The 25608-nt window shown below is 46.0% G+C and overlaps 1 protein-coding gene across 4 annotated transcripts in view; it reads right to left on the reverse strand.

Moving 5' to 3' along the window:
* Window positions 1-25608, reverse strand: part of Foxp1 (forkhead box P1) — a 645990-nt gene that overhangs the window by 453562 nt on the left and 166820 nt on the right. Inside the window, exon 3 of one of the 4 annotated variants that reach the window (XM_070018955.1) lies at window positions 22766-22825. The exons of the other annotated variants lie outside the window; for them this stretch is intronic. The gene's annotated coding sequence lies outside the window, so the exon portion shown is untranslated. The remainder of the gene's footprint in view (window positions 1-22765; window positions 22826-25608) is intronic. 4 annotated transcript variants of the gene reach the window in all.

The following is a 25608-nucleotide window of genomic DNA, read 5'->3' on the forward strand; positions in this document are numbered from 1 at the left end:
GATGCAGGGATCCCAAGTTCAAGGGGGGGGGGGGGGCGGGGATGAGAGTCAGCTGCACACGATTTCACTCACAGCGCCGACTATCCTTTGCCATTTATTCTAGAAATTATTTGGTTCCATATTGAATCCTGCTTTTATTTAAAACTACATTAAATTTTTAACGTTCAATCTCGGTGTCTTCTGCATTTCAAGCTCCCAGACTCATCTCTAAAAGATGAACTTACCTGCGTAGATTCCAGGGAAATAAACAGAGCAGGCATCGCATTCTGCCTGAGAAGAGAGACTAAGAACTCTGCCGTATGGTGCTCGTCTGTCACCCCGGCTCTGGAGCAGTGGGGAAGCAGCCACGTGTTTCTAGGGCTACCAGGGTGTGTGGGGGGGGGGTACCTTAAAGGTCACTGGCCAGGCTCCCTTCAGTGCAACCGAGTAGCCACAACCCTGACCTGCAAGTAGCTCAAGTAATCCAGAGAGAAAGACGCATATGCAAATGAGCCACTGAGGATCTGAAGTACTTAACCAGTCACTAATGAGGGCAGAGTTCGGGGTTCTCTCCTGAGCTTCCATGGAAGACTTAGTGCTTACTGTCTAGTGTTGGGCAGAGCTAGGACTTTCATGCTCACCAGGACACCTTCCCACTTTACAGATTAAAACAAACTAAAGTTCTAGCTGAGGTGGTGGTGCATGCCTGTAATCCCGGTACTCAGGAGGAACTACTCAGTATTCAGTACTCAGTATTCAGGAGGAATTTGAGGCTCACCTGGGCTACATAGTGAGATACTCTTGAAAAAGAAGGAAAAGAAATAAGAAGGAGGAAGAAAGGGAAAGCAAGGAAAGAGAAGGCAAAGGAAAAGAATGCCAGGTACTGGTGACTTACACCTGTGATTCCAGTGACAGAAAAGTCGGCTGCACTCCTTCTCCCAAATGATTAATAAAAATGAATCAAGAGGTAAAGCATCAACCTAGAAAGTACAAGGCCCCAAGTTCAAACTTCAAACCTCAGTAAAAAGAAGAGAGGGGGAGGGAGGAGAAGGAAGGGAGGAAGGCAGAGAGGCAGGGAGAGAGGGAACAGAAGAAAGAGAAAAGAGTGATAAGGAAAAAAGAGAAGAGAAAAGGAGAAGATGGGGGAGGAGAAAAGAAAAAAGAAAGCTGGGCATTGGTAGCTCACATCTATCATCCTAGCTACTGAGAAGGAAGCTGAGATCTAAGAATCATGGTTCAAGGTCAGCAAGGGCAGACCAAACCTGGAGACTCCTATTGCTAATTAACCAGCAAAAAGCATGGCTCAAGTGGTAGAATGCCAGCTGTGAATGACAAAGCCAAGCAAGAGTTCACCACATAGCCACGCATGTGTGCGCGCGCGCACGCACGCACGCACGCACACACACACACACACACACACACACACACACACACAAATGAAAAGAAAAAAAGGAAAGGGCAAAAGAGAAAAGAAAATCAGATTCTGAGGGCTAACTTCAGCTGCTGGACTGCCAAGCAGGTACAAGGAGAGTAGGGACCCGAACCCTTAGCCTCTCTGGTCCGGGTATCCCTAGGCTGGTGTCAGTGGTTATTCACGAAACTCATTTCCCATAGGCATGTACTGTGCACAGGAGAGCTCCTCACCACCACCTCCTCCAGCCAGCAAACACATTCCAGGGCACAAAGACTCTGCTCTCACACCATCCTGTGACTTCGGATCTAATTCAGAATCCAAAATCTCCTATGTTTGTCGCTCCTAGTATCTATTCTGACTTCAGCGTGAGCTTTAGAAGAAACAAAGGATACTGAATGAAAAAGAAAGACGAAGGTCTAGGGGCTGCGGGCGACTCAGTGTAAAGTGCTGGCCTCGTATGCCCAAGGCGCTGGGTTCGATCCCTAACACTGCAAAAGAAAAACAGAAGGATCAAGTTCAACCCCACCGCTACACACACTCAGGCTATCACTACTTGAGCCCTCTGAGAAGCTGGAAAATCCTCCGGCAGCAATGCAGTCGACTCCTGTTAGAAAACCCAGCTGTAGTAAGGTTTATTAAGCGACAGCCAGTGTGGCAAAGGGCGCCCGCCTGAGAACTCAAGTTTGCAACACGGTCTTGAAGGAACGCTAGACATGAAGCAAGAAGGACTGAACTGGACATAAGGCAGAGCACCGTTGGCACAGACAGACCTCTCGTGGCAGACCCTGGAAAGCCTGAAACAGCAACCCAGCACAGGCCCAGAATTTTCCCTTCTGCCTCCTGCATTTATCTCATTGATTTTTCCATCTCCTCCCTCCACCAGAGCCTGCATGGAGCATTTCCCCCCTTCTCTTTCCCTGCCTGACCACCCTTGACCCAGCATCTGACCTTGTACCGCTCCCTGTATTCAAAGCACAATCAACGCACCCCTCCCGGGTCCTGGCCCAATGACCCTCATTCTTCTCTCCCTTCTGGAAGCTTCCTTTTCCTGTCCCTCCCAGTCTCATAATCTGCTTGTATTAGATCTACCAGTCCCAGGGCTGCAGCCCCACCTAACAGGGCAAGGCCTGGCCTGGCTTTAGTTTCTGCTCTGTGGCTTCAAAGGGGACAGGTCTGGAGCAGAGGTTGCCTGTAGTCCTAGAACATGGACTCCAGAGCTAAAGGCTACTCATTACAGCTTCCCCACCCCAGGGAAACAGAGCTCAGCATTTCCAGCTGAAGTGTGGCGCTCCCAAGTCTAGCCTTCAAAGCACTGCAACACTTAACACTGACAGGAAATGTGAACATGTTAAAAAAAAAAAAAAGCCATGATTTGGCTCAGGAGCTGTTCTTTGCAATGTTTCCAAGGATGCAAGGATGCACAGCGCCTGAGCTTATAGACAGACAAAATAACAGTGGGTTGGGATGATGCTAAAGAGTCAGAACACCTTGATCAACTTGCACCTGCGTGTGTCTTCTGGAATCCTTCAGTGTGGAAAGAAAGAACTGGTGACTTACGTGACTCGCTTCCTCATCTCCCCTGTCCCCAAATAAAACGCAGTGGATCAGTGGTGACCATAGATATATATGTGAGACTTTTCAGCCACTCAAGAGTCAAAGTGAAGCCATAAACTGTTGTTCCCACAGAGGCCTTGATGAAAATATAACTGGTCATCTGAGGTTAGCCCAGCCACTCGAGAGATTTGTTTTTCAAACTATAAAATCAAATAGCAGGTGCCAGACTTTCACTACATCTCTGTTTTTTTTCCTCTAAATAACAAACATTATACATGTCCATCAGAACGAAGCAATGCCTTTCCGTACACTAGCCCAACAGGGAAACAACTTTATGAACTCAACACAGTTTGTCACTTATCGGACAGAGGGCAGGCAAAAGGGGGGCTTTGAATCATCTGTGGTAGTGAAGGGAGAAAGGTCTGCACATTAAAAATAAAACCACACATTAAAAACACCAAGCTGCACAAACAGAATATAAAACAGGTCAACCAAGGCTCTGTTTCCCAAGCTGGTAATAAGTTTTCCCTAGCTTGCTGTGTATACTGGAGACCAGTTAGCTTGCTTCTCTGTCATGTGGAAGATCAGTTTCACGCCCACCAAGACTCCCCATGAATGTCTCCTTCCCCGATCGCTTAGTGGTGCGTGTGGATGCTCCCTCAGGATTAAGCAGAGGTGTGTCCACGCTGAGTTGCTGACCCACCCAGGGATGTGTCCTTGTCACCAGCACAGATCCAGACTAGCAGGTCACACTACAGTGTCCTCACTGGCTTCAAGTACAATCTTCATGGGCCTTAACTTGCATTTCTGAAAATGATTTAAACACCAAGCCATAGACCGAATGCTTGTACTACATGGTACTTAAAAAATAAAAATAAAATCCAAAAGTAGCCGGCGCAAAATATTTTGGAGGTAAGGCACGGAGAGGAGATGCAAAGGGATGGATAACCAGAGCCCCTTTGCCCTTTTTTTTTTTTTTTTGGCTGTACCAGGGATAAAATTCAGATCAGATCCTGACTTGAAAGTTTCCAGTCCCACTTGCAGAACTGGGATGAAGGCATCTGCAATCTGATCTGTGAGGAAGTACGCTTCACTACCCAAGGAGAGACAGAGGGAGACTCTGACCTATGACCGATCTCAGTTCACCTCTCGCTCAGCAGGACGGCAGCTACACGAGACCCTATTCCGCTTTCTGCTCCTGATTCCACTCCAACATCACCTGCTCAGCTCAACTCACCCGCCCCTTCCCCTCAGCTGGGTCTAAAAATGGACTTCTAAGGCCTAGGACATGCTTGACATCTGACATTTAAGATACTTGGGCATGTGCACAGTATATCAATGACCAAACCAAAGAAATAATAGACAAAAGCACTATTTAGCCATCCCCCATTCACACCATCCGACTGGGGTTGGTTTCAGGATGCCCTTTAGGTACCCAGCCCCTATGTGCACATTCAGCTCTCTTATGTAGAAAGTGATTGCACAGAATGATACACTATCATACAGCAGTATGCTTACATCACATCTAAATCTACACCTACGATCAGGAAAGGCTCTGTGGCTGTCATACCATGATGTTTAGGGCAGTGCACTGTGCACACAGACTCAGTACAGACAGGGCCAGCCCATAAGTGAGCATGCGTACAGAGGGCTGACTGTATGCCTGAACCACAGTTAAGGAGTGACAACATCTTCACTAGGCTGAGTGTGCTCAAGGACTGAAGATATGCCACGATCCTGCACACCCTGTCAAGTCAAGATCACTGTATTTATACCAAGCAAGGTGGCATCAGCCAGGGTGGTCAGACAAGCGCTAAGACCATACTCAGTGTGTACCATCTACTGTAACTTTCATGGGCATGCCTGTGTATAGAATAAAACAGGAGGACAATGGGGTGAGGAAAAGACCCTATCTGAAAAATAATTAAAGCAAAAATGTGCCAGAGGGGCTGGGAAGGTGGCTCAGTGGTAGAGCGCTTGCCTTGCATAAGGCCTGAGGCCCTGGGTTCGATTCCTCAGCACCACATAAACAAAAAGAAAAAAGCCCGAAGTGGCGCTGTGGCTCAAGTGGTAGAGCGCTAGCCTTGAGCTGAAGAGCTGAGGGACAGTGCCCAGGCCCAGAGTTCAGGCCCCACGACTGGACCAAAAAAATGTGCCAGAGGTGTGACTCAGATGGTAAAGCACCTCCCTAACAAGCGAGAGACCTTGAATTGAATCCCCAGTAGCCCCAAAATAATAATTAATAATTAATAAAAATAAAGAGTTATCTTGGGTAAGGCAATGTTTCCCAACTTATTTTAGCCATAGGAGTCTGCGTGGAGCAAATGGACATGCTGAGAAATGTGTGTGGTTTGAGAAAGGGGTGGGACAGACACATTGGCCCTAGAAATGACAATCCGCCCTGGATTCACCATGACCATCCATATTCCTATTAAGAACAGACAAAAATGTAAGCCCGCTACAGCCAGAGTCATGTTAGACTATACTTTTCTCACCAACAGCCACATTTTCAACATTTTCACACCTAAACATCCTATATCATGGGAGTTCGGGGACCAGACCTTTGCATGCAAAGCTGACAGGGGGACACATGGTATCACTACTCTGGGAAACACAGCTCTGGGTTTTCAATCTTCCAGGCTCCAAATCCAACCCTTTAAAAAAAAAAAAAAAAAAAAACGCACGCCGGGCGCCTGTGGCTCATGCCTATAATCCTAGCCACTCAGGAGGCTGAGATCTGAGGATCACAAATCAAAGCCAGCCTGGACAGGAAAGTCCTTGAGACTCTTTTTTTTTTTAATTTAATTTAATTTTATTTGTGAACATACTGTACAGAGGGGTTACAATTACATGGTCAGGATAATGCGTACATTTCTTACCAAGCATTGCAGCCTCCTCCTTTGGTTTACCCTTCACATCCCTTCCCAGCCTCCCCCCTCCCCCCCAATCCCAGTCCTTCTCCTTCCCCCCCTTCCTCCCCCCCCCCCCGCACCAACGTTGTAAAGCTCGTTTTGGACATGACAACTTGTTCTTCTCATTGTTGCAACAGGTCCACCTGTATCCCGAGACTCTTATCTCCAATTAACCACCAGAAAACCAGAAGGGGAGCTGTGGTTCAAGTGGTAGTGCCTTGAGCTGAAGAGCTGAGGGACAGCGCCCAGGCCCAGAAATCAAGCCCCATGACCGACAAAAAAACAAAAAGCACAAGGAGGAAAGCCAATTATGTACACACGGAGTACAGGGCGGGGTGAGGGGAGCAGAAGCCAACAGCACTCTCCACTGGGCTGCCCAACTCACAGGCAGGAAAGGAAAACTTGTCAGGGCAACACTCCAGGCCTCCTTGAAGCTTCCCCCCCCCCCCCCCCATGGAGAGACCATCACAGACACTCAGAAACCGCAACACCATCTTCAATCTCAACAACCCCATGGGGTGGAATAGTGGAAACATCCATCTAGAATTATCACCAGCATAAAAACACCACAAACCCTGCTGGACCAGAACTGCAGCCTGAACCTTCACCTCAGGGTGAAAGGGGGCTGCCTCGAGGGACCGGAAGTTCTTGGGGACAAAAAAGAAAGGTTTGTTCTCCAGAGGTGAAAAGCCTCTGTTGTATGAGGCAGGAAATTAAGGAAAGGGAATTAAAAACAGTAACAACGTTATTTTTCACAAGAAATGTGTCTCTGTGTGATTCCAGCACTGTAACTCTCTCCTACTTCTAGGGTAACAGTAACGATAAATAAGAAGACACTGGACCACCTTCAGCAGGGCATACTAGTGCCATACTCTTAGCTAAGGACGGGGGAATTGGAGAGGATGCAGTAAGAGGATGGCGTCGCTGCTTTTGCTCACCACTGGATTCTTCGTTCTTAAAAAGAAAAGTCGGTGTCTGAGTGAACAAATGAATGTGGCACCATATGCTTCATTTTCTGGCAACCTGGTTCAATATGAACTCCACTGGCCTAAAAGCAAGGAGTGTCTGTGGATTGCTTGCACAAATGTGAAGCAAACGGCAAGGCCAGCCCTGTGTCCACGTACATATCCGGCTTGAAGTGGAACCCGCTGTGGAATCAGCCTCCGTGCATTCTATTATATCACCCCTGCGGGCTCTCCCAGACCCCAGCCACAGCAGAGGAAGCGCTGGATTGCTAGAGAAAGTCACCATCCCAGCACCATCTTCATAGTCTGCTCCATTTAGATCATTTTGATCTTCAAATATTGAACCAGTATCTCCCCAGGTCCTTTGTACCTCATTTACACACCTTGGCAGTGATGACCAAGATCTATTCACTACAAGACTTGGTGGGGCCCAGTCTGCAAATAGAATTACATAGATTTAGCAAGGTTTCAGTTGAATTGGGGTGGGGGAGGAAGAGAAGCAGTCTCCATAGATACCAGAGTTTCAACATATTGCTTTTCTGCACCCCTGTTCTCTTACACCAAGAATATCAATGCAGCAAAGAGTATTTATAGGTGAACTGCACAACTGCACAGACTAAAGGACTGAGTGGCCCACCCAGCCCTCTACAGCTCCACTGCTGGAGACCACAGGGCAGTGTACAAGGCAGCAGCAGTGTGAGGCGCAGGAGAAGCCAGGCTTAGGGCTGGATCTATAACCTGCTCTCCAGAGCTCTGCTGGAAGAGAGACACCAGTTTGCCCTTCAGAGTTCTTATCAGCCAGTAGCACAAGTTAGGGCTTTCTATACAGGTGGCACAGAGGCAAAAAAGGGGCTTGTGCTCTGCACATCTTACTTCTGAAGGTGCAGAGCTCAGACCCACTTCGCTGGCCCTGAGGAGGGCAAGTACTGGGGACATAGACATCATGGCGCTTATGGCTGCCTGAGTACAGCTCAGAAACCCATGGCCATGAGCACAGATGACTGAGTCTGGTTTCTGATATTGTCAGGGCCCACAAACACTGAGTGTGAGAAAGGGGCAGGGGCAGCTGTGATGTCATGAGACCTCTAGGAAAGTGTGTGTGGTGGGGGAACGTCACAGGACAGTTAATTCTAGTGCTTAAGAGCATTTAAAGAGTATAAGAAACAGAAGAACCACAAGATGCAGCAAACTCACTAAAAACAAAACAATAACAACAGCAAAACTAGAAGCAGAAACTCAGAGAGACATTTGCATACCCATGTGCACAGTGATCTTGTTCATAGAAGCCTCAAAGTAAAAGGGAGCCAGTACCCACCAAAGAACAAATGGATAAACGAAATATGGACTATGGTATACCCAAACCATGGAATATTACTCAGCCTTAAACAGGAAAGAAACGAACACAGGCTCTAACATGGATGAAACTTGAAAGACATGATGCTAAGTGAAACAGGCATTTTTTTTTATGAGTCCATGCATATGAAGTATCTAGAACCTCCTCAAATTCACACACACAGAAAGTAGACCAGATGTGGTGGAACCTTGAGGGGGGAGAGAGAGAAACTGGCTGAATGGGTATATCACGTTTCATTTTCACACAACAAAAACTGGGGATGGGGCAACACTATGAATCGACTTAACACGGATGATGTATACACCCGAAAAGTGGTTTAAATAATCAATACTGCGTATCATACCACCACTTAAAATAAGAAGCTGGGCTGGGGATGTGGATCAGTGGTAAACAATTGTGCTTAGTCTGTGAAAGTCCCTGGATTCCCCAGGGACAAACAGACAATCAGAGAAACAGACAAATGAGGAATGTATCCATTAAAAACAAAACAACAACAAAAAACTAGACAGGTGCTGGTGGCTCACACTTATAATCCTAGCTACTCAGGAGGCTGAGATCTGAAGATCACAGTTCAAAACCAGCCTGAGCCTGGGCAGGAAAGTCTGTGAGGGCTCTTATCTCTAATTAACCACCAGAAAACTGGATGTGGTGCTGTGGCCCACAGTAGTAGAGCACTAGCCTTGAGCTGAAAAGCTCCGGGAAAATGCCCAGGCCCAGAGTTCAAGCCTCACAACTGATCAAAAGGGAAAAAAAAGACAAAAACAAAAATACAAAATCAAAACCCTCAGCGAAACATCTTAGGGAGAGGACCCCGAGCCTCACACTTTGCAGCAAAACTGTTACTGAATGGGTCACATGCAGAAGGCCGCTATCAGCCACTCTGTCCCGGGCGATGGCAGGATAACAGTAAATGCTGGCTGGTAATGTTTTAGACGCTCCCTGTTGAAAATGGCAGGAAATTGTTTACTCTGCTGTCTCATGCCTTTACTTTTTCCCATGTTCTGCATGAGTGGTCTGGTTTAGCATCATCTCAGGCAGAGAAAGCAGCATCCTCTGACATGATATGACTCTCCAGTCTGCACTGGGGTGCCTTTACCTGCTAGGGCCGTGTGGAAATGTATGAGGTGCTTAGGTTTCTGTCTTATGAGGACACAGGAGGGAAAAGGACTGGTCTCTGATGGGCATAAGTGACAAGATTGTTATGACCCATCCCATAATACACAGCACAACCCCACCCCAAAGAACTTTCTGGGCCCGAATGTTAACCGTAGTGAGGTGAGGAGATCCAGCTCTGACTGGGCCTGGGGTCTCAGGGATTCAACATCCACCTTTGAGCAGATGCCAGAGTAGGCAAGGGGGGCCAGGCCAGGCCACTGTGTTCAGTGTTCACACCGGGGGCTTCAGCTTCATCCAATCAAGAGGACGTGCGAGTCCCCAGCATTGCTGACTCCTGGAGAGGTGCAGCCACGTGTCCACAGTCAGAGACGCTGGGAGGCCTCACAGCGGATGGAAGCCTGTGGTGTCACTCGGGGACCTGAGGTGTTTGGTCACCTCGCCAGCTATGGAGCACAAGGGAGGAATTTGGGAAAATTCCCTATTTTAGGAAGATTACCATGTTTTGTGCATTACATAAAAAAGAAAATATTTCATGCTTTAACAACTCGGTGATGTTCCCAGAATCATGCAAGTCAGAAGGCATTGCTAAAAAACTCCCAAGACTTCCCAAACACTTCCAGAGGCAGACTTGTAAACACCTCCCAGTTGTCACCTCTGCCTATAATGCTATTCTTCCTCTGGGGCATCAGAAGAACTCCTATTCATGCTTCAAAATCCTTCTCAAGCCTGGGAAGCTTTCCCATAGAACCCAGAAGCTCCACAATTTGATTCCTTGTTCCACACTGTAATGTCTTTCAACAGTCAATATTGACCGTTAGCCAAAAGTCTAAGAGGTGCTTGACACACAGTAGAGACAAGAGGTGTCTCTACTGGGTATATCTTAGAACACTCTTTGTATACTGCAAGAGACTGCCACAGTCGGCTTGGGAAGTCCGTGAGCTAGATCATACGTTTAGCCCTATTCACGGATGCCTGAAGACTTTTAGAAGCCAAACTCCTTGTACACGAAAGAGATTGAGTAAAATGGTGGGCGAAGAACATGTGGGTGGACATTTACCGTTTCCTTTCCTTTTTTTAAAAACATCTAGGTAATTTAGGCACACGGACAGAGTCTCTCCGAAGGAGGAATGAGTTCACCAGTGGCAGAAATTCCTCCAGAGGGCCTCCTAAGATGAAGGACATCTGGGACTTGTGGAGAAGACACAGGGGGCCCAGGCCCTCCTCTTCCTTGTCTGTCACACACACTGTCAACGAAGCTTCCACATACTGCCACAAACATGCTCTTCCATGCCACGGTGCTTAGATTCTGGTCTTTTTCTAACCATGGACATTCACAAAGACTATCACCAGTCCAGGACAACTGCCCATGACCACTAGGAAAGGGCTATGCAGGTAATGTGCACGGCTGCAGATGTGGAGGGTGTACTGACCACACCTAGGCTGAATGAGGCTCCAGCTGCGGGTTTAGGAAGCTCTCCAGGTGATTCTGATGATGTACACAGTGGGAGGTCACTGTCTTGTGTCTGTCTGTGGTTCTCAGCCTTGAGCCACAACCAGAACCACACCAAGGCCCGGGGGACAGATTGGCTGGCATCCTCCTCAGGCTCCTATGTCTTACGTCAGAGACTGTAAGTTTTGTCCCAACGCATGTTGTGTGTAGTTTTTAATAAAGAATATGGACTATTTCCTGATTGATGAGAACCTTCTCCTGTAACACAGGATAACTGAAGAAAGTAACAAGGTCCTCCCTTGAAGTACCTCTTCAGTGGAGCACAGTTCCCTCTTCTGTCCTTTCCTCCTGATGCTCCATACCACTCCTTTAAAGGCCAAAAGGACTCCAAATTTTGGAACACCAGCTGGGTCCCGAGCCTGCTTCAGTGGGCTTCATCGGCCAGTCTTAGCCCACGCAGTTAATAAGGACTACTTGCTGCTACCTGTGCCTTGTGGATTCCGACTTCACCTTCAAGTGATCTCTCTCTCTCTCTCTCTCTCTCTCTGACACCCAGTACAGCATTGCAGCTGGCACTAGCTCCTGCTAACGAACAGAATGGCCCCTGCCAACCACAGCTTATAGCACGTGTAGCAGCCTACTTCCCTATTTTAAATGCCTAATGATTATCGCCGCGCCCGAACACATCTGCTGGGAGTTGGGCCCAATGGGTGCCACTCACCCCATGCCAGGCCCTCCTACAAGGGTGCCCTCAGCCAAGCCCTCCAAGTCCAGACAGGTTAGACAGCACTGCTCCAAGTCAGAGCAGAGGCCTCAAACAATCAGGGATTTTTTTTTTTCTTCTTTTTTGGAGAAATGATCAAACCCAGGCGGGGGTGGGGACAGAACTTCCTGCAAGAAACCGCATCCTGAACCGGCATCGCCCAACTCACTGTAAATAAATACTCTCTCCTTGCAGCACTTCCGTCAACTGTCAGGGCCCTGGCTCCAATCGCCTTTCAAGTCCAAACAGGAAAGGGGAGAGAAGAGAGTGAGATGGCAGATAGGAGGTTTAATTTGCTTCTTGTTGCAGTTTTCATTGGTGGGGCACTTCCAATTCGGCAAGGCTGCCAGCTGCCTGGAATTGCTCCTGAGCCCCGCTTTTCCTGTTAACCTTCCTAATTGTGTTTCTAGGGGCCAGCCCACAGGACTGGTCCCTCCATGGCTGAGGGGAGGTAGCATTTCCTGGATCAGATAAGCAAGCCAAAGGCACACAGGCAGGCTGGAGCAGCCAAGCAAGAGATGCTCTCCTCACACCTCTGCTGTGATTTAACCTAGGGGCTGGGGAGCCCGGGAGGGGGAGGAGGGAGGAGGGAGGAGAGGAACGGAGGGCAGAGAGTTCAAGAATAAAGTAAGTCAGTGGCCTCAATTTTCTGGAAAGCGAATTGAAGGTTATCCATTTCCAGCTGCACAGCAAGCCTGGGTAGGGAACCAAAAAAAAAAAAATCATTCATCTGAAGAACAGCAATGGTGATTATTGCGTATAGACTATACGGTGGACAGGACTTCCACATGCTCCTCCTTTCACTCTTTACCTATGGTGCGTGGCTTGGCAGCAGTGCGGTAAACAGCCATTTTACACAGGAAGAAATCAAGCTTGGGAGAGCTGCAGAAATACAAGCCGGTTCACTAACCAGCATAAAGGAAAGGGTAGAGAGCCTCAGGTTTACCTGAATCAAGGCTGCCAGGAACCACTGGGAAAGGTGTGTACTGAACAACTCGATGAGACCACTACATGCAAATGCGCCACAATGTAAATGATAGCTCGGATTATCTTGCTCGGTAGAAGTCCACAGCTTACCTATAGAATATAACCACTTCCGATGGCTCTGGAAACAACAATAAGACCTTCTGAACAAGTTCTGAGATTCTAAGGTAGTTTGAAATTAATGGCCCTTTTCAAAAGATCTTTCTTGGATGACTCCCTACAGCTCTGATTTTCCAGTTGTCCCTGTGTTATGGATTAGATCCCAAGGGTGCTTTCACTTGATAAATACTTTGTTTGTAGTTGATGAGTGCCTATTGCAAAGAGCAGTTGGGCAAATGAATGCATGAATCATGCATGCATAAATGAGTGAACGAATGAATGCATGACCAAGTGAACCATGAGTAAAGGACGACATCTATGATTCCATGTATGAACTCGGATATTCTAGGTAGAATATCTGTCACAGGGAATGAAGCAGAAAATAGCATTTGCTTCTCGCTCACAAGTCTAGGCCCCAGAGAGAAACGGGGGGAGAGCGCCTCGGCCACCATTTCTCCAGAAAAGCCTCTGTCACTTGTGGGCACCTTGATTTTTTAAATTTTTTTCATTACCTGAGGAAATGCGGGCTCGGGCTCAGCGATGGCAAAAGTCCAGCTGCCAAATGCAGGTGATATAATGTGGGGTTGGCAGCTCAGAAGGAAGCAGGGAGGGAACTGAGCGAGGAAAAGAATATTCAGGAACCAAAGAGTAGGTGAAACCTTGTAAACTCTTGTAAACGGATGCGGCATGGCCCTGGCGCGTCTACCAGACAGAGCGAAGGAGGAAAGGAAGCTGCCTGCTTCTTCCCAGGCAGAGCAGGGTAAAGCCGGGGCCTGGGGAAACACCTCCCTGCCACACACTGAAAAAAAAGTTAAATTAATAAAAGTAAAAATGAAGCATTACATGTAGCAGGAAAGTGTTATTAAAACACTGTAATGTCTCAGAGGTACGTATGAAGTCATGTCCCTAAGATTCACTTGTAAGAATTTAAAGACAAAATTACATGCCTCATAATTCTCCAACGAGCATGTTTTTCTATGGCTCCATTGTTGGGATGGGATGCCCAGCTTCCAGAAAATTTAAATCACTTAAGGGATTAAAAGCATTAAAAAAAAAAATAGCCAGGTGCCGGTGGCTCATGCCTGTAATTCTAATTACTAGGGAGGCTAAGATTTGAGGATCCTGGTTTGAAGCCAGCTCAGGCAGAAAAGTCTGTGAGACACTTATCTCCAATACACTACTCAGACAAATGCTGGAAAAAGTGGTGCTGTGGCTCAAATGGTAGGGCACATAGAAGCTCAGGGAACGTGCCCAGAACCTGAGTTCAAGCAGGACCAGTCAAAAGAAAAGCACGCACTTTTCAGAAATCTGTCTGCACATGTCTCTGTGGGAGCAACCATCAATACTACTGTGACTGCACCTCCCACCATACCCGAATCCCCACTTCCTGTCAGGGCTACGAGCGAGCTCAGTGCCCATGGGCCCAGGCAGTCCCTCAGAAGAATGAAGCAGACAGGAAGGAACTTGACACTGTAGGCACATGTCCCCAGCCGAGAGGACACTGACAAGCCCCACATTGCTGGGCTTCCTGGCCCCTGTACGGGACTGGGGGCAGGTGATATTACATCCACCATGACGAAAAGCCAGAACACTAAGGTTTCGCATAGGAAATCTCAGTAGATGTAAAGTACTAAAATGCTTTATGTAAGACACCTGATGAGTCAAACAAACCATGCCTGTGGTCTGCACACTTCTGTCCCCACCTATGTGTGGTCTGAACACTTCTGTCCCCACCTATGTCTACCCAGTCACCAGTACTCATTCTTTACATTTATGTAGATGGCTGGCCTTGTGCATCAAACGTGATGGAGTCAGCTCACAGGAGATCCCAGGGGGCACAGAGACAGTCATAGAATAGCCATTTACTAGAGGAGAAGCACAGGAAGGTTCCTGCAGACCTGGGCAGCGACTGGTGCTTTCGTGTGGGGATGAAATGCCCTCTTCCAAAGGTTCACGGGTGAACAGCTTGGTCCCCAGCCTGTGGCGCTATTGGGTTGGTCTCAAGATCACAGAGAAATTTCTGTGCTTTGGAATCAGCCAGAGACAAGTGCGGACATGTTCTGAGAACAGAACCTCAAATGACTCATTCTTCCAGTTTTCTCAATCTTGATTTCAACTTTTTGGAAGGAGGTTTCATTCATACATACCACACAGAAGACAGCGCCAGACCTCATGGAACCCTGCAGGAGTTGATGGCTCTAAGCAACACTTCCCTGCTGAGGAAAATGAAGGTTGTCTGCCTTGGAGGAGGGAAATCCAGGGCAGGAACAAGCTCCTTCTAAGACTACAATCACAGCCACTGCCAGCGACCTCCTGGCCAGTGCTAAGGATTCCCCCCACCTCCCTGTTCCTTACACGTGTGTCTTTCAATATTTGCACAAAAGATATGTACAAAATCTTACTGGGTACGGTGGCTCATTCCTATAATTCTAGACATGGTGATTGGAGGCCAGGCCCAAGCCGGGTGGAGGGGGGGAGGGTTAGGGGGGGAAGAGACAGGGAGGGAGGGGGGACGGGGAATGTAAGACCCTATTGAAAAAAAAAATCAAACAAAATACTGAAGCCAAAATGGGCTGGAGTCTTGGATCGAGTGGTAGAGAGTCTACCTAATAAGCACAAGGCCCTGAGTTCAAACCCTAGTACTGCAAAAGATGGAGGGTGGGAGGGAGGGGAAGAGAAGGAAGGAGAAAGGAAGAGAAGGAGAGAGGAAAAGAGGGAGAGGGAGGAGGGGAATGAGAGGGAAAGAGAGAGGGGGAAGGAGAAGGGAGGGAAATCTTACCTGGGGTCAGTAAGACTTCCTGCAGGCACTAATGCTTTTGTCCTTCTATTAACTTATAAGATCTAGGCCATGCTTTAGAAACTCACCATCCCTCTCCAAAAAAGGGAGCCTGTAGCTATAATAACATCTCCAGATGACCCATGTAACTTAGCTGGGTTAGGCAGCAATGAGAACATGGGTAGCAAGAGCAACAGCTAGAATAAGGTTAGGCCCTCTTGTCTCTGAGCTGTGAATTTGCACCAATGACTTCATTTGTCTAAGCAGTAATTCCCTACCTGTAAATAACAGAATTTCTTGGGAATGACATGGGAAGCTTCAAAGGACTGCCATGGACGAGACACCCCTAAGTAATAGATGATGGCTATGGTTTTATCCATAGCAAAGATCATTCCTCTGGGCTGTTTTGCTGTCCAACGTTAAGATGCTTATAGAAAAAAAGTCTCTGCTTTGAACATTAAGTTACTACTTCCACAGTCTCAGTGCCAAATCATTGCTACATATGAATCCTTCAAAAACTCCAAGCTGGGAATGCCAGCCCGTGCCTTCTGCACAGAGAGGCCTGCAAATGAAAAGCTCGGTAAGGTGTGTAGCACGCAACGTCTGTTAGCTAATGTCAAATCGCACTCCAGGGGGGGTCAAAACACAGAACACATGTTATGACCGGGCCTGATGCAAAACTGCTCTTTAATTCAGAAGCAGAATATGTGCCAATCTGGGGCAGTGGCACTGCAAGAGCAATGGCCAGCACTGTAGAACCACATTAGTGGCCCACTTCTCATGTGGGATACACAAACCAGGACCGCTTACAGAAAGCACAAGAAAAGTGAATGTGCTCAAAGCAGGCCCAAGATGGGTTTCTTATTACAAAAAGGGGGAGGCCAGCAAGGTGCGTAGCCTGCCAAGTTTGGAGAGGCACTGATTACCCGCAGGCCCATTCAAGTTCAGGTGCAGCACGGAGGGCAAACACCTCTCTAAATTTTACCTGTGAGCTCCCTGCCTGCCACCCCTCAATCCAGTGTGAAAGGGAGATAGAAATGAAATGAAATTTTCCTGCATGTGTCTGTGGCAGTAACTGGAGAAGAGTCACTAGGAGGTACAGTGAAGGGTAAGGCTGTAATGCGTCTCCTTAAATCCAGAATGTCACTGTGTTGGTGCAGATCAAGCAAGGAACAATTCACCAGACTCTTCCCAAGTTCAAAGGCAGCTCTTTGCTACCTTGCGGATATCCTTCCATCAACTCCCAACGGGCTCTTCCCTTCCCCTCCCACACAAATTAGGAGTAACTCCACAAACAGCAGATCACTCCCTCCATTTGTTTTTCCTGCCAACACCCTATAGGAAAGCAGGATGCAATACACAATTGCAAGAGGTCATTGACAAATCATGGCAGCTCGCCACTCCAATGAGGACTTTCTTTCAAGAGCTCTGCATAAGCAAATGGTTGTCTGATTCGATAAACATTTATTGAAAAACAGTGAAAGTATTACAAGTCAGGCAAAAAAGAATGTATTGAATTTATTCTTAGAAAAAACTAAAACAATCAAAGCAAATACTAAATACACTCTACTACAAATCTATGGAGTTTGAGGTAAGTACAAGATTTACCAAACTGAGAGCAAACTTAAGCCACTGAGAGTGGTATTTCTTTCCCAACATGTCTAAGAGGGGCTTTGAAACCCCAAGCCCTTCATGTTGAAAATTCCTTTCTGAGGTTTCCTGCTTTCACCTCACAAAGCCTCATTTACAAATAAACATGTTTTTCAATACATAATACATCAGAACAAGAAGTAGGTGGAGGACAAAGAAAACTCACACCTGTGTATTAGAGGCAAAGTGTATGAGGCTTCTAATTTTGACTCTTTAACCAAAGCCACTAGGGTTGGAAATGCTAAACACATAGATTCAAAACTGAAAAATTACAGGTGTTTCTTCCTCCTTACTGGCAATTTTCAGGTGGGTGTCACTAATGACCTAAGTAGAAACATCATACATGAGAGATGAAGTAATAAACTCTCCCCTCCCCAGACAACCCGTTGCATAACTTTACAGTGGATCTACTAAACTCATGACCAAAGAGCAAAGAGCTGCCATGTTCAAATGCTTGCGTGATTCTGTACAGGTTACCAAGTCACACAGTAAGTCAGCATGGGGCTGGGAAGGTGGCTCAGTGGTAGAGTGTTTGCCTAGTATGCATGAAGCCCTGCGTTCGATTCCTCAGTACCACATACACAGAAAAAGGCCAGAAGTGGTGTTGTGGCTCAAGTGGTAGAGTGCTAGCCTTGAGCTGAAGAAGCTCAGGGACAGTACCTAGTCCCTGAGTTCAAGCCTCAGGACTGGCAAAAAAAAAAAAAAAGTAAGTCAACAAGTCGGAATTTAAGCATGAGGCTCTCATTTTCTGATATAATATTCGATGTCTATTCTGCTCCATCCTCCCTTCCCTTTTAAAGACTGTCCATCATCCTATGTTAATTGCAAACACAAGTGAAGAATGGAATAAGGAAAGCTCTTACCTAAATACCACAAAGTCAAATTTCTCTCCCAGGAAATGCTCTAATGAGTTAGTCATTTGTTTCTTTGAAGAAAGGCAAAAATAAATAATTTTACAGGATATTTTGCTTCTTTTTGGTATTTTGTTGTTGTTGTTTTGTTTTAAGACCTAATTATATACTAAGCAAGAAGTCATTTTTCCCCTCCTGCCTACATTTTATGTTGTGGGCACTTCCATTTCATGTCCCTTGACACCTTTTCCAATAATCCATCTACTTGATATTGGAAAGCCTCACATGAATAAAACTTTATGGCACTACAGGCGTTTAGCCTTCCACTGACATTCCTGGCCTGTTCAATTCTGCAATTCAATCAAAATCAAATCTCAAAATCCTCTTGTCAGCCAGCACTGCTTTCATATGCCTGAGCCTTGTGTAAGGATAACTACATCCAATCTTCCCCCCAAGCAGTGCTTATATTGTTTTATTACAGTTCAATGAGTGGAGTTCAAAATTACATGCAGCTGCCTACTACTGTGGTAGGGTTGAGTTACGCATGGACACAAGTATTGCCCACCAGGCCTGAAATCATTCACTTACTGGCCGGCCAGAAAGACTGTGAGCACTTCTTTGTATGGAAGAACATCCTGTCTGCTAGATCTAAAGAGGGGGATGTTAACAGATCAGTCCCTTTATAAAAGGATTGTGAAAGCCCAATGAAATGCAACTCGAATACGCTCAATGTTAAGCATGTGGCTCGAGCACATAAAAGCAAAGATAAACCTCAACATGCCCTACTTATGCTCAGAAAGCTTGTGAGGGAAGATAAAGAGATCTGAATAAAAGACATCTTAAAGAATTTTTATATGTGTTTTAAATGATGAAGCTTCATTTAAATGGGCTTTTTAATACCCCCAATAATCCTTTCATTGAAACAAAAAGATAAAACACAGAGCCAATTAAATACAATTTAACCTGATGAACAATGCAGTAATTAAAACACCAGTAGTTTAGAAATGCTCTGATAAGCTAGTGAAAGGCAGAGGGTTGGGAACATGGCTTTAGGAAGACACAGAGTTTGGAACACCACGACTAGACCATCAAGCGGTCACCCATTATTTTTTAAACAATACAAAAAATAAGTCGAATATGCTGGAATCCTAGTTGAAGGCAAAGTGGGTCTTGTTTGAGTAGCTGTTAAATTACCCAAACATTCTTTCAAGAAAGATCTCACTGGGAGAACAGTTAAAGCTTCAAATAAAAAAAAAATACCCTTGGTCACTCCAGGCTAGCTCTGGGTTACTAGCTGTACAGGCAAAACAACAGCCTCTTAGGACACAGTGGGGTAAGAGAAAAACATTGCACCTCCGTGGTTTATGAAGGTGTGCATCCCCACGAAGCCCCTGGCAGCAAAAATTGGCATCAAAAGGGCAAAGATGTAGATGCAGCTGCAAAATGTGTCACCCTCGGAGGTCTCTAAAATTAAACACTTCCAGCACCCCCTCGCCCTGTGAAGGCAAACGTACACCCATTTCTAAAACCTACCACCTTGCATCTTCCGAAACAATGTCATCAGACGAACTCTGGAGGGAACAAGAAAGCTCGCAGGCAGAAACCAATTACACTCTATAGCAACTGGCCTCAAGACTAAACACTCAAGAGTTTAAGTACAGAGTTCACCATCACACCAAGGGGGCAAATACAGAGGTATTTATTTTACGGCAGCTATGTTGATAAGTACAACTTGGAAGACTGAGAAATTCACTGGCAATTAATATCTTTTTTTAATTTTTTAAATAACATGGCATATTAAGAACAAAAAAAAGACAGCCAGACAAGATAGGAACCATTCAGAGTAAACACTACAGTGGATGAGTTTCTAGATATACTTTTATTCTCTCTGGGATAAATGATGAGGTTCAGGCTTACTGACCCCAAAGAGGCTGTTGTTATATTTTAATATCTGGGAGGGCTGAACTGCGAAGAATGAGGTGCACATTTTTGACAGTGGACACTGCTTTGGTCAAGACCTGTCACTCTTGGATGGTCACAGAGCAGAAGTGCCTGCCCACCCCGCCCCGCCCCGCTTCCCCCGATCCCAGGCGACTGCAGTGAAGTGTGGTTGTTTGATAGCTTTTCAATTGCTGAGAAAACCAGCTGGTATTCCCAGAAATGGAAGTGCAGTCCACATACTGGCCTTGATCCCTTCCTTTCCCTGTCCCAATGGGTAAAATGAACCAACAAACCTCCAAGGAGCGTGAAGTCCACAGTTATTAACACAGAGCCTACTCTGCTTTGTGACATCTATAAAAAAAAAAAAAAAAAAAAAAAACAAATCTAGTTCAAAGTCCCAACAACTGGCTGGAGAGAAGGAACACTGGGTCCCGGTAGAGAAAGTCTGTGCCATTTGCCCGCCATGCACCCACAGATTTAGGTATGCAGCCCCCATCACAGTAATTGGAGCTTGTGGACTTTAAGCCATTTCTAAGACCAAAATTCTACAGGCCTAACCTATCTACTTCTAACCTCCTAATGAAAACCAATAAGGGTAGACATGGCCTTATACTGAAGGCCAAGACAAGCCAAATAAAATCACTGAGCACAGGGACCCCTTCCCCAGCCTCATCCCTCATAAAGCCCACCAGGCAAGACGGGCTGGCTCAAAATAGGCATTACGAGATGCCTTCTTCAAGCTGAGTGGCATGTGCCAATGCATATGTGAAAGCTGGTTACCTTGGTTATCTTAACGGCCAGAGAGGATGCACATCTGACCGAGGCAGTCTTACTGGCTGAATCAGAGTGTAGGATTGAATAGGATTTCAATGCAGAGTGAGAAACATCCGGTAACGATGGCCTCACGAAGTTCATTCAACTCCCAATTTTTAACAAATGAGCCTACCCACACATCCAGAGATCAGGCCCACAGCGGATGAAATGATCAATGTCATCTCTGAGAACTAGATCCCAGTTTCCACTGAAGACGAAACTGCTCCCCCTCCATAACAGGATGGTGTTGGGAGCCAAGCCAAACGCATTGGTCCCAGTCTGCTTCCCAAGAGCCTTGGTAAAGGGACCTCCCAAATACAAACCAAGCTCCAACCCCAGCATCCCAATGACCTCTGCCTTCCACACAAGGAAATACAAACTGTAATAGAATCCCCCCCACCTTCGCATGGCAACAGAGGCCTAAGAGCTCCTCACAAACCAGACACTGCGCTTCGGACAATGGCCACAGCAAGCTCAAAGGGGCTCTGACTCAACCAGACCTGGAATGACTTGTAATTCCCACCTTGTTCTGCCATCAAATCCTTACTAACAGATACTTCAGAGTTCAGCAGGAAAATCCTGAGCTCTCCACAGGAAGACTGCTAGCTCACCACCACTCTTCCCACAGGATGCCCTTCTTACCAAGGGGAGAAAAAAGAGGAAGCAAGCAGCACCTGTAAAGACTCCTCTGGGCCCTGGAGTCCAGCTCACAGACCTGAATCCTCACAGGATGAACGGGGCAGGGTCACTGGCACTAATTCAGAGTCACAGCGAGTACCTCCACACAGCAGGCCATTATAGGTACTTCAGGAAAGAAAGACATGATTGTCCAGCAAGGGAAAAACACCCCCAAGGACTTGCTTTATACCCCTTCCTTTATATTGAAGACTGCAGTATCGATGAATGAACCTTGCTGGTCCAGATGTGGCACTTGTGAAAGATGCAGGGCTGAACTCCCACCCTACATCTCCTTCAGGAGAACCTGCATTGTTAACAAGACGCCCCTGTGTCAGCTCCCCACTAGGTGTGATCCCTTGCACACCCAGGTATATGGATGGCAGCTCTAGAAAGGTTTCCATGCTACTGCTCTGACAGTGATGTTAATCAGAATCCCCTCATTTCGGAGCGAGTGTACAACTGACAAGCAGCCGCACGAGAGTCAGCAGAAGGGTTTGTCACGGGATACCTATTTCCAGCCCCATTTCTGATGCTCTGAGTCAGAATGATCAGCCCCTGTGGTCCTTCCATTTGCTCATTTTGAAAAACATCTTCCCTTCAAATGGGCATCTCCTACGTGGTGTATTCAGAGGCTGGTTTTGAAATAGCATTCAAATGAGCAATATACCATATATTGTGTGATCTGCAAAAACTCAAGAGACATAGCTCTGTACATACCCCCCAAAATGGAAAGGGTGGTGCTGTTCAGGAATTCTTATGAATGATACACATCTCCATAGAGTCAGTTTTTAAAGAGGAAACGTATGCATTTTCAGTAACACATGCGCACAAACATGCTTTCGGTGCTAAACTCTTCTCAGAAAATGACAGGCGTAAATGTCTGCCAGAGCACACACCTCCCCCACCATCTTGAAATACAAGGTGCACATCCTCAACCGCATCTCTGTGTGTAGACCCCCTCCCAACAAAATCACTAAGAAAAGGGCAGAGCTTTTCTTAAATGTAATATTCACTTTGTCTGGGACCAAACCAAGTAATTTAATGAGCAGCAATAAATAACCTGCTCCATGTTAGCTTTTAGTCATTAATACCCTTCCCTTTTAATTAAAGAAAACTTGAAAAGTAGCTCCCAAAGGGGTCCTAAATAACTCACTTAAATGTTTAGGAAAACACTGCTTTTGATACAATCTGGACAAAGCCCATGATAAGAACTCTTCAGGCAGTAGTAGATGGGAAGGAATTTCAAAGAATTAATTAACGGCAATATGAGAGAAAAACAAGATGCACTTGCTTCTCACATGTCATGCCTTTAAAGGCCCAAGTTTCCATGTTGGGGGTGCACGCCCAATTGTTTTCTGTTAATAGGAAGATTCAAAGTATTTTAAAGGACTATACTTCCAACAGTGTCAATCTCCCTGATTCAAATTACATTAAAAAAAAAAAAAAAAGCGATGGGTGATACTTACAAGTGGGTAGAGGCAGGAGCCACAAACAAACTTAGGCCTCCTTTATCTGCTACGGGAGATCTGCAGGAATATGCAAGAACGGTTTAATAAACACCTCTATTTTACTTTTCAGTTCAAAGTGTTCTCTTTCATTCAATTAAGTTATTAAAACATGACTATAATTTGACTACATTAATAACACAATGAAGCAAGCCTTCGGGTAAAGCAACTTGGACAGAAAAAAGGTTGCCAAAAAGGACAGCCAAAAATGAAGCCAGGCTGAGGAGTTAACAACTGTGGAAAGAACAGTTTACCTCCCTTTGATTATTAAAGCATGGCGGGGGCTGGGCAGCGGGGGGGGGGGGGGGTGGAAGCAATGGCCTTGTGGAGCAGATATATGGAGCATATATTGCAATACCAAATACACACACATGAGCCAGGCTTGCTTTTAAAGCAGACAGTGTGGGTAGCAGGCACAACAGAGAAAGAGAAAGAGAGGAGAAGCACGCAAGTCTGGCAAAACAGGAAATTTGGGGAAACTATTTCTGAAATGTAAATAAGGTTTTCTGGTACTTTCATTATTGCAGTGGAAAGGATGCTCCATGTGATGGAACACACCATGAGTTCTGCTCCTTCTCTAACCTCTCATTCACACCAAAGACAAGGATATAATTTATGTGTTGAGTTGTTAATGGCAATGTCCACTATCCTCCTAAAGACTACAAAAGATAGATGTTCAAATTCCAACTCTTCTGTGTACCAGCTTTGGGTGACAGGACAATGTGTGTGTCCTGTTTAGCATCATTTTCCCCTGGAAAATGAGGAAAGGAACAGCTCCTAATTTACAGAGATACTGGGACATACCTAAACTGCACAGTGTCTACAGCATGGTAAGTGTTAAGTCGGCTTGACCTGTTTATGAAGAACAGAATGGCTAGGTGTATGGTACATACCTGTAATCCTAGCACTTAGAAAGATGAGGAAGAAGGGTCATGAATTCAAGGGCCAGCCTGGGCTGTACAGTGAGATCATGTCTCAAAACAAACAGGGGAGGGGTGGAGAAGAGGGAAAGGGAAGGAAAGTGCTATTCTCAAAATCCATGGATAGCACCTTTTTTCTTTAATAAATCTATGTTGACTGGTACTGGTGGCTCTATCTTCTATCTGTCTGTCCATCCATCCATCCATCGACCTATTCATCCACCTATCTATTGTACCAGTTCTGGGGCTTGAACTCAGGGCCTGAGCACTGTTCCTGAGCTTTTTTGCTCAAGGCTAGTACTCTACCACTGGAGCCACATCACTTCCAACGTTTTGCTCATTAATTGGAAAACAGTCTCATGGACTTTCCTGCCAGGCTAGCTTTGAACCATAGTCATCAGATCTCAGTTCCCTGAGTAGCTAAGGATTCCAGACATGAGCCACGGACACCCAGTTGTAGCTTTATTTTTAAAGAAAGTGTATTTGCAGGTTTATTACTTCAGAAAATGCTCATCTGAGAAGTTCTGCCACGGCAACTTCTCTCAGACATGTGTCCTTTACCCTCAGAAAAAGCTGAATACACAAACTTGGGTCTTCAAAGAGGGCCAGAAAGATGGGGGTTCGAGAATGCTGACAGACAGGATATGGGGCCACGCAAGGCAGGGTTTTCTCATCTGTATCTCGTTGCCAGTTACTAGATGTCTTTGCTAATGCTCACCATGAAACTTTGTTTTGTGTATATGTTGGTACTGGGTAGAACGCAGGGCCTCACACTCTTGCTTAGCTTTTTGATTCAAATCTGGTGCTGTGCCACTTCAGCCATGGCTTCACCTCTTCAGCCATGGCTGAAGTGACACAGCACCTTGAACCATAATCTTTATATCTCAGCTTCTGCATTGCTAGAGTGACAGGCATGAGCCACCAGCACCCAGCTTACCATGAAACCTTAAAAAGCAAAAAACAAACAAACATAAAAACAACAACCAAAAAAAGCCAATCCAGAAATTAGGGTGAAAATTATACTATCGTCTGTTGTATGATACAACATAACACACTTATACCTTAATATAATCTTAGAAATGTTTAAATCCAATAAAATAAGAGCCAAAAATGCAAACTTAGCCAAAAATGCAAACTTAGTATAACGCATATACTGGGTTCAAGCAAATTCAAACCTGGGCCACACACAAACAAGTTTAAAGAATATCTATGCAGCTGGCAGCTGCTGGCTCATGGCTGTAATCCTGGCTATTCAGGAGGCTGAGGTCTGAGGCTTGAAGTTTGAGGCCTGCCCAGGCAGGAAAATCTGTGAGGCTCCGATCTTCAATTAAGCATCAAGGAAGCTGGAAGTGGAACTGTGGATCAAGTAGTAGAACACTAGCCTTAAGCAAAAAAAACTCAGGGACAGCACCCAGGCTGTGAGTTCAAGTCCCCAGATTTGTACAAAAAAAGAGAGGAAGAGAATGTGTATGAGGATTTAACTGTCCTATTGTACTACAATCTCGTTATCAACGGAGGGAGGCCCATTGTGCAAAGTCAAACCTGTTCTCCTTTTTGGCCAGGGACAGACATACATGAAATATCCCCAGGAACCACAGCAAAGAACCCACCTTGGCCTCTGCACCACCACAAAATGAGAGCATCTTGGTTAAGGTAAAGAGCAGAGTTCCAAGTGTGAAAAGGAAAGAGATCGCTCACTCGATTCCAGCACTCTTGCAGGTTCTATGATAGAGCAGGTTTTAGTGTACTCAGGCTCACATTTCAGCAATTGAGCTCTCCCCGGCACACAAATAGTAGGGGAAATGGCTCAACCACTGAGTAAAAATATGCAGTTTGTCTGACATGCTCAGCCCAGGCAATCAAAAGAGACGGCTGCGAGATGTG

Source organism: Dipodomys merriami, unplaced genomic scaffold (genome assembly GCF_024711535.1).
Source record: "Dipodomys merriami isolate MVZ:Mamm:240054 unplaced genomic scaffold, mDipMer1.0.p SCAF_13, whole genome shotgun sequence".
Lineage (NCBI taxonomy): Eukaryota > Metazoa > Chordata > Mammalia > Rodentia > Heteromyidae > Dipodomys > Dipodomys merriami.